Source organism: Pinus tabuliformis, chromosome X (assembly GCF_031772625.1).
Source record: "Pinus tabuliformis cultivar Carrire ecotype Pingquan chromosome X, CPIR1, whole genome shotgun sequence".
In the NCBI taxonomy this organism is placed as follows: Eukaryota; Viridiplantae; Streptophyta; class Pinopsida; order Pinales; family Pinaceae; genus Pinus; species Pinus tabuliformis.
Window position 1 is genome coordinate 633,779,040 of NC_142308.1, and position 10,058 is coordinate 633,789,097.

The window sequence follows — 10,058 nt, forward strand, 5'->3', positions numbered from 1 at the left end:
TCCTATACCAATAGGTGTCATATTTCATAATTCACTGGTTGAGCTCTGTAATATGTTCATCCATTTCCTCGATTGCAAAGGTTTTCCATATTATCAAAAAATAAAAAAATGTAAAAAATGTAAAGAGGGTATACCCTAAAAGAAAAATCAAAGGGTAAAAAGAATAAAATGGTCAAAAAAGTGAAAGAAATGAACCCCAAACCAACGAAAGACCATGAAAGTGTGCAAGTCCAAAAATCCACTACTTTTTCATTTTCTGTAAATAAAGCATTTTGTGCAGCTTGTTAAATTCATGCCATAATGGATGAATGGCCAAACAGCTTAATCTTGGCTAGTTCATGTTTGAATTTCATGTTTTAGAGATAGAGAAAATCTGACCAAACTGATCAATCTTGGCAGATAAGTAGATAGGTAGAGAAGCAAAGGAGCTCAACAGTTTAATCTGAGCCCTTGGAAGTAATAAGTGCAGACTTAGGTAGGTTTACCATGCAAAGAAAAGAAAAGTTGATGAGGGTTTTCTAGTCTAAATGCACCCAAATAAAGAAGGAAAAAATGTTAGGCAAAGTAAGCAGGGTAGGTAGAATGGTGTTGTAGAATGATACTTGTGATGGATCATGTTTCTAAAAATGGGTTAACTTTCACTTCTATCACTAGTGCAAAGGCGGAGATTACACTTGAGGAAGCTCAAGGGAGGCAAGGTTTCATGACTAACTCCCCGTCATACTTTCCCTAAAAATCAGTCACTAACTTCCCAAAGGTATTAAGATCTGCTTAATATCACTCACAAGCCACTCATTCCATTTCATCAATTGCCTAAGTAAATTCCTATTTTACTTAGGCAAATAGCCATATTTCTCATATAAAACCACTTTTCCCTTTTAGCCTAAGTTTTTAACCATATAACTTAGTGCTTTCCACTTCAAAATTCATATTAACATTAATTTATATTATTTAAATCCCACTTTATTTCCCAATCCCCGTATTATGTAAATATAATAAAAACCTCAAATAATACATATCCCACCCTCGGTTAGCTATAACTGTAGCACCGTTTTAAAAATGGAATTGATAAACTTATTTGAAGTTTCTTAAGAACCATAGCCTTCATCACACACCATATGGAATTAATTAACCTCTGGTTAATTAATAACTAACCAGCCCCGAACCAATCAAAATGCACCCAAACTATTAAAAAACACAGTTTAATATATCGGGCCCACAGTGTTAACCTCCCGCCATCTCTGAAGCCCGTCTGCCATCAGATCTTCACCCATCCATCCGACTATCAACGATAATTTTGCGACCACCATAACCGCCAAACGTTAACGTGTGGGGAACCGGTGGTTTTGCCGCCGTACCAAGGACACACATCACTCATCCAACTTGATCGCTCGCCCTCCACCCGAATCTGCCCAACCCTAAAAGCGGTGCGGGCAAAACCTCTTACCACCACCATCTGCTGATGTCATCTTTCCTTTGCTGATGTCACTACCACGTCACCTGCCCCATACTCTTGCTGACGTCATCCGTACTGCTTACGTCACTCACCCATTAAAACCAAAAAGTCCCACCAAGCTTCATTTTGTCAAATAGAGGGTAAAAAAATCATTTTTTACTATATTTCTCTGCAAACAGCGCTTCGAGCATGATATCTACCGAGTTTGCAGTTCACTCTCGACCGCCTCCAAACCAGAAAAGGCTCCATCGACGAGCTCGCAGCGATTCAAAAACTACACCATGCAGTTTTCCTTTGTAAACATAGGTACCTTTTCCAGCTATCTCCAACAACCGGCTACCAGTGCATCAATTACCGTGGTTCATAGCAAATCTCCACAGAATTCAACATACCAGCCACAAAGAAATCCATAGCTGCATCGTTACCCTTGGAAAAGGAAATTTTGGGTGGAATGCTAGACAGCGGTGTGCAGGGGTTAGTTTAGCATTAAAAGAGCATCAAAACAAGTCAAAGAGTATGAGTTCAGGAATTAAAGTGTATCAGACCAGCAATAAAACTGTCAGAGCAGAAGAAAAGAAGGCAAATCAGAATTAAAGAGCACATTTAAGATAGGCAGTCAGCGCAGAGTTATTACAGAGGACAGTTGCAAGCCGAACCCTGAAGGCTTGCCTCTAGCACTACATCAGTTAGTTGTTTCTACTTTTCTTGTAAATTATTTTAGGTTAAACATAGATATTATCTCACAGCTGTTATGAGATATAGGTTGTACATATTTTGTGTATAAGTACCCCCTCCATTGGAGTACTCGGGTGGTCTGTGGTGTGTGTGGATTTCCTAGACTCTGTTGTAATACTAAATTTTTGGAATAAAGGGTTGTTGGAAACATCTGTTGTTTGGCCTACTCGATGAAGAATTGAAGCAGAGGACTTGTCACAAAATTCTTGAATCAACCTCAGGATCAATAAGTCCCCTATATCTTATGTTTTACAGTTTTTCTTAGTTTATTGTATCATCCGTGTTTCATAATCTGAATGGTAAAGAAAAGGTTAATTTCAGAATTTGCTTGACTGCACTTTGTTTTCAGTCCTTATTATTCTCTGTGTTTTCTTCAGAATTAGAATAAATAGTGAACTCTTAATTGCTCTTGTTTCCTAATTCTTTCATGTTGATTATTTGATAAAGAATTCTTAACTGCTCCTTATCAGCAATCATCCATTCTCCCTCTTTCAATATGTCGAAGGATTCTTAACTGCCCTTCACCCATTTGAGTCCATTCCATCTGCTTCAAGTCTTTTATTTATGCCCTGTTTGACTACCTTGCTCTGTGAAGCCATCCTCTGTTAAGAAACCAAATCCAGAAAGCCATCTTCTTTGACTCCATCAAACCCAATGGACTGAACTATTCTGCCTTACCTCACTGTTCTATTGAAAATCACCACCCAAACTCAAAACAAACCCTTGAACTTCATAACTAGCTTAATACCTTTAAACAACAAAGTTAAATCATAAAGAGAGAGCCCTCTCTGGATACAGATTGGCTAGATTTTGTATCTATAATATTGGTCTTTGGTTACCTCGACATCCTTCCCTTTCTTACAACTTTGGGGAAAACCTGAGTGATAACATCATTGGCGACTCCGCTGGGAACCTGAATAATGGTTTGTTACTATTGTTTATTTCATAAGCTATAGACAGAGCCTGACTTTAGCCAAGTAGCCTTTGAAATGCTTTTGCTTTGCAATTGCAGAAGCAAATGAATGCTACTTCAGTTTATCTCTGGTCTAGTTTATGTATTAAACAGTTGGTTTCAAATACCTGATCAATTCTTTTTTTCAATAAAAGTCTGTAGGAAGTTCAAAATTCCCACATCTAAACCTCCTGGAAGAGACTGTTAAATTTGTATTTTCAAAACGTATTTCAAGAAAATACCAAAAACACACCTAGAAGCCTCGCTTCAGAAAGGATTCATTACACGAGATCAAATCCTGATCCTAATCCCCAACCTGTGTTTGAAAATCCTAATCCGATTCCTAGGATCCTTAGAAGACAAGAGAGCTATGAAAATTTTTCTAGTTCACACCTTGACAAACATTTGCAGAACTCCATTCAATCTGAGCTTACATCTGAAAAAATACCAAACCTTTCTATGATTACTACAGCTTCTCCAAGTTCACCATCAACACCTCAAACTACCCTTTCCACTCCTCCATCTACAACACTCATTCCCGTTGTTATCGCTACTCCTCTAGTTGTCACATCTATTTCTGTAACCACGACAAACCGATATACTCCCCTAAACTTGCCTGCCAATCCAGGGGCTATGCCTCAAGACTATCAAAGTAAAATCCCTTCTTTTGAAGGTACTGGAAATTACACAGCTCAACAACATACCAATAAAATGACCAACTATTTTGAAAGTTATGAGATTGATGATGATGATGTTAGAATGAAAGTATTTGTTCAAAGTTTAACTGGAGATGTTAGAACCTGGTTTAGAGCCCTCCCTACAAACAATATCAATGACCCAGAAGCTCTTTATCAAGCCTTCTTGAACAGATGGGAAAAGAATAAAGATCCGGTCCACATTTTATGAGAGTATGAAAACCTAAGAAGAGGCACACAAGAAACTGTGCAAGATTACTATACCAGATTCAATAATGTATACAATTCTATTCCTCAGAATCTCAGACCTCCTCCAGATTTGGCCTTGATTAAATTATCCGATGCATTTCATTCTGATATGGCATACCAACTTAGGGAAAGAGCTCCTCAAAACTTAGAAGAGATGTAGAGTATAGCTGTTAGCGTTGAGGCCAACCTGATATCTAAACGATCTAGAGCCAGAGCTGAAAGGAGAACACCTCTCGAAGAAGAACCCTCTACCTTTGAACAGAAATTAGATGCAATTATTAAAGGAATGGATCGACTTGGAGATAGAGTAGAAACAATTGAGAAAAAATCCCCCTGGGATGGTCAACCAAGTAATACTCAGAGAAATCCAAATTTTAGGAAAAACCAAAATCCTCACACTGGAAAGACAGGGCCTGACCAAAATATTAGACCCCCATTTCAAGAAAATTATGTTGAAGCCTCAACTTCTGATGCACCAACAAAAGATACTCAAATTAATCTGATGGGACTCAACAATGAACAACAAGTTTTCTTGACCCAGGGGGATCAAGAAGCTCACAGCCTAAAACAATTCCAAACTCAGTCAGGTGAATCATTTGACTTTAGGGAGGGATATGATGTAGCCATTTATGAAGTTCACAAACAATACAATCTTAGGAGCAAAAGAATAGATTTCCCTGAAACAAGTAAACAAAAAGATAACAAGCAGTCTAACAAAGTTATGATCAGTCCCCCCCGTACATATTGTTTCTAAAATAGGTCCTAACCTTGATAAACCAATTGTTGAAGATATATCATAAAATCAAACACCTAACAGACAACCTACCACTCCTATTCCTTCTAAAGGAAAAATAGGAGAGCATCTAGATCTTGATTTGGAAACGACTTCAGCTCATAATCCCATTCTTGAAGAGGAGAAAATGCAGAAAATCCAGTTGTCCGAAATACAAGAACTCAGACCGAGAAACCTTTCAATCTTGAGACAGAAGTAGGCAAACTAAAGATAGTTGTTCCATTATCAGAATTAGCTAAACATGATGTCTACAGAAGTCAAATCAGCAGATCACTCAAAATTTCTGTGAACGAAGATTCAGTAAATGTTTTTTATGACCAGCCTGAATTGATATTTGGCCCTGAAGTAATTGGAAAAACAATAGAGGGAGAAGTTCCTCCTTTCTATGTGGGTTTAAATATACATGATAAAATACTTCATAACGCCATGTTTGATTTTGGTGCTTCTCATAACTTAATGCCTAAATCTGTAATGGAGAAACTAGACCTTGACATCACTAGGCCATATAAGGACCTTTTCTCTTTTGATTCAAGTCAGGTCAAATTTTTGGGTTTAATCAAAGATTTATGTGTGTCACTAGTCCAATATCCTGCCAAAACCATCTTAATGGACATAGTAGTAGCTAATATTCCACCTAAGTATGGCATGTTGTTTTCTAGATCCTGGGGTGCAAAGCTTCAAGGATCTCTACAGTTCGACATGTCTTATGCCACTATTTCAGTGTTTGGTCAAGCCAAGAGACTATACAGAGAAACCATAATGAAGTATGTAGTAAGTAGCCAAGAGAAACCTCAAAATTTCCTTATCTACTCAATACATTCAGATATGGATTCTTTTATCCCTTACAATGATAAAATTGATCCCCAACATGAAATAAAACTTCTAGCAGATGAAATAGAAAAAATTGTAAATGAAAGGTCTAGTGTCTTAATCCAAGAAATTTCTGAAAATCATGAAACATCAGATACATCAGAAGAAACTGAAAAACCAGATCTCCCTCTTAAACAGATTCCTGAAGCTCCAGATACTAATTATAAACATGAAATCCTTTGGTACTTAGAATTTGATAGTTCTATGAACAAATTAGGAGCGGGAGCAGGAGTCTGGGTGCACAATCTTAAAAACAATCATGATGAAGGCCATGCCTACAGGTTAAACTTTAGGTGCACTAATAATATGGCTGAATATGAAGCTCTGTTGTTAGGTCTTAAACTGGTCAAGAAATTGGGAGCAACTAGAGTGTCAGTCCTAGGGGATTCTGATTTAATCATTCAACAGATAAAAGGGAAGTTCTTAACAAATGATTCAAGATTAAGAGAATACAGAGGAACGACTATACAGATCCTCAACACATTTATGGAAACTCAGCTTTCCAAAATCCCAAGAAGACATAACTTGCAAGCTTATAGCCTAGCGATGTTTTCCATCACCTGTAAATTACCATTTGAACCAAATCATCAATTCACAGCTGAAATTAGACACAGGCTAGCTATACCTGATAATGTAAAGAACTGGCAAGTGTTTGACAGTGATAATCAGATCAATAGCTTTTTGACCGTAGAAGAAGAATTTTCCAGCACTAACGAAGATGGAGATATGGTTAGTGAATCTGATCCAACAAATTAGATAGAAACAAACATTTCAGCATAAAATGCAACTCAAATTCTTCATCCAACGAAATTCACCAAAAAAGAAATACATGATCTTAAAGACAGTTGTTGATGAGATTATTGAAGGAGAATCTGAAATTATCAATTTGAAAGACAATCACTTGCCCAAAAGATTAACTCCTTTGGAAGATCTCTTTGATTTCAACGATATTCCAAAGAAACCTTAGATGGAACCTCCAAAAGCAGACATTGAAGACTACAACATAGGAACTGAAGAGAATCCAAAAATGGTAAAATTGTCCAAATCTTTGCCCCCGGATTAAAAACTTAAGTATGTTGAACTGATCAAAGAATTCCATGATGTTTTTGCCTGGAGCTATGAAGACATGAAGTCTTATGACACCTCTGTAATTCAACATACAATACCCCTCAAGGAAAATGAAAAACCATTCAAACATAAGCTCAAAAGAATCAACCCTGTACTACTTCCTTTAATTGAAAAAGAAATCAAATGAATGCATGATGCAGGGATAATCGCTCCAATCAAATTTTCAGAGTGGGTATCTAATTTAGTGCCTACCAGGAAGAAAACAGGAGAAATCAGATTATGTTTTGACTTAAGAAATATAAACAAAGTTTTTTTGAAGGATAACTACCCTTTACCTAAGATGGATCATATTTTACAAAGAGTAGTAGGTGCTTCTAGGATTTCACTCTGGGATGGGTTTTCAGGTTTTAATCAGATTCTGGTTCATCCTGATGACCAAGAAAAGACTGCATTTACAACACCATGTGGTACATTCAAATATGTTAAAATTCCATTCGGACTTAAGAATTCAGGGGAAACCTTTCAGCGAGCAATGGACATAGTTTTTGTAAAAGAGATTCACGATTTCCTGGTTGTATATCTAGATGACCTCACTATGTTTTCTAGATTAGATCAGCAACATTTAGATCATTTGAGACAAGTGTTTTTAAAATGCAGAGAGTATGGTATTTCATTAAATCCTAAAAAGTTTTTGTTTGGTCTAGAAGAAGGCAAATTGTTAGGCCATATCATTTCCAAAGATGGCATCAGAATTGATCCTGCTAGAATAGAAGCTATTCTGCAAATACCCCACCCCAGAAATGTCAAAGAACTTCAAGCTTTCTTAGGGAAGATTAACTTTTTGAGAAGATTCATATCTAATTTGGCTGAATTAATTAGATTGATGAACAATATATTAAAAAAGGATTCAAAGGTTAAATGGATATTAGAAGCCAAGCAAGCATTTGAAGAAATTAAATTGTCTTTGACTAGAACACCAGTCCTTATAAGTCCAAAGTTTTATAGGGACTTCATAATTTTCTTATTTTCATCAGAACACACTATAGCGGTTGTTTTACTGCAAAAAGATGATCAAGGATGTGAAAAACCCATAGCCTTTTTCAGTAAAGAACTTAGGGATGCACCTCTGAATTACAAAATCATGGAAAAACAGGCTTTTGTACTTGTGAAAGCTATTCAAGACTTCAAAGTCTATATATTGTACTCCCATGTAGTAGCTTATTTACCAAATGTTGTTGTCAAAGACATCCTGACTCAGGATGGAATTGAAGGCAAACGAGGTAAATGGATAACTAAAATATTGGAGTATGACATTGAAATAAAACCTACAAAGCTGATAAAAGGACAGGGATTGGCTAAACTCATGACTAAAACGAACATTCAACCCCTGTATATTAATGAACTGGATAACGAACAGGAGATGGCGACTCCACAAATCAGCCAGGCCTTCTTAGAATCACCTTGGTATGCTGATATAACTCATCTATTATTAAACCTGCGAGCTCCTCCAAGGTTATCCAGAACAAAGAAAAGGTTTTTAAAGATGAAAGATTCAAAATTTTGTATTTTAGATGGTGCTCTTTTTTGGAAAAATCTTGAATGTATTCTATTGAATTGTTTCATAAAAGAAGAAGCTGATAAATTTCTCGAATAATTTCATGCAAGGGACTGCGGTGGACACTTTTACTGGAAATATACTGCGGAAAAAATCCTAAGGGCTGGATTTTACTAGCCAGCCTTGTTCACTGATGTAAAGAAGTTTGTCATTGCTTGCCACAAATGTAAAATTTTTGAAGGCAAAAGAAAATTGTTACCCTTACCCTTGAGACCAATTTCCACGAAAAAGCCCTTTCAACAATGGGGTTTGAACTTCATTGGAGAAATACATCCCCCCTCTTCTGGCCAGCATAAATGGATTCTTACTGCAACAGACTATTTCACCAAATGGATAGAAGCCATTCCTTCTAGACAAGCCAATGATGTAGTAATTATAGGATTCTTAGAAACCAACATCTTGTCTAGGTTTGGTTGTCCTGAAAAGATCATAACCAATAATGTTGTTGCCTTCAAGTCCAAAAAGATGATAAATTTCTGTAACAAATACCATATCACTTTAGGCCATTCCACAGCCTATTACCCTCAGGGTAATGGTCTAGTTGAGTCTTCCAATAAAAGCCTGATCAATATTATGAAGAAACTACTGGAAGAGAACAAGAAAAACTGGCACAAGAAACTTACAAATGCTCTATAGGCAGACAGACTTGCTACAAATAGATCTATTGGAACCAACCCTTATGAGTTAGTCTATGGCATGGAGGCTGTATTTCCTTCATCTTTAGGAGTTCCTATAATGAAATTGCTGCAAGAAGCTTAGGTGGAACCCAATGACATTCAAAGGAGAATAAATCAGATCATCCATTTGCAGCAGATCAGAGAAGAAGTGCAACAAAGATCCCAAGTGCTACAAGAAAAACTCAAGAAAATATTTGATAAAAGGACTAAAGAAGAAGACTTCTACATTGGAGACAAAGTTCTAAAGTGAGATTCCAGGAGAGAAGACAAAGGAAAGCATGGGAAGTTTAACTTACTGTGGAAAGGGCCATTTATCATCCAGGCATTACAAGGGAACAATACTTACTTTCTGAAGAGCCTGGATGGTACAGAAACAGAAGATGCACCAGTGAGTGGTCGAATGCTGAAACATTACTTTGATCTAGTTTTTTAAATGAATTTTGACTCTAACATGTACATACTATATACTTAATGATGTCACAGTTTGGAGTGGATAGTAACTTGCTGCAATTAAAGCCCGAAGAGAAGGCCCTAAGCTTCACAAGTGTGCTGTCATATATACAAATAAAGCAACCGACAAAGGGAAATTTCAGAGCACAACAAAAGTTATTCAGAAGGCCATCTGACGTGTTTTTCTTGACTTTCCACCAGGGAAAGCCATCCCCAAGTGAATCCATTGTTATACTCCTATACCAATAGGTGTCATATTTCATGGTTGACTGGTTGAGCTCTGTAATATGTTCATCCCTTTCCTCGATTGCAAAGGTTTTCCATATTATCAAAAAATCAAAAAATGTAAAAAAATGTAAAGAGGGTTGTTGTAGCCAGCAACACCCCCCCTTATTCAATTAAGTATCAGCCATGATACTGGATAAATGGGGACCCTTAGTTAAATTTTTGTTTTGGAAAAACAAGAGTTTCTGTTTGAAATCACAATCATACGCTTGG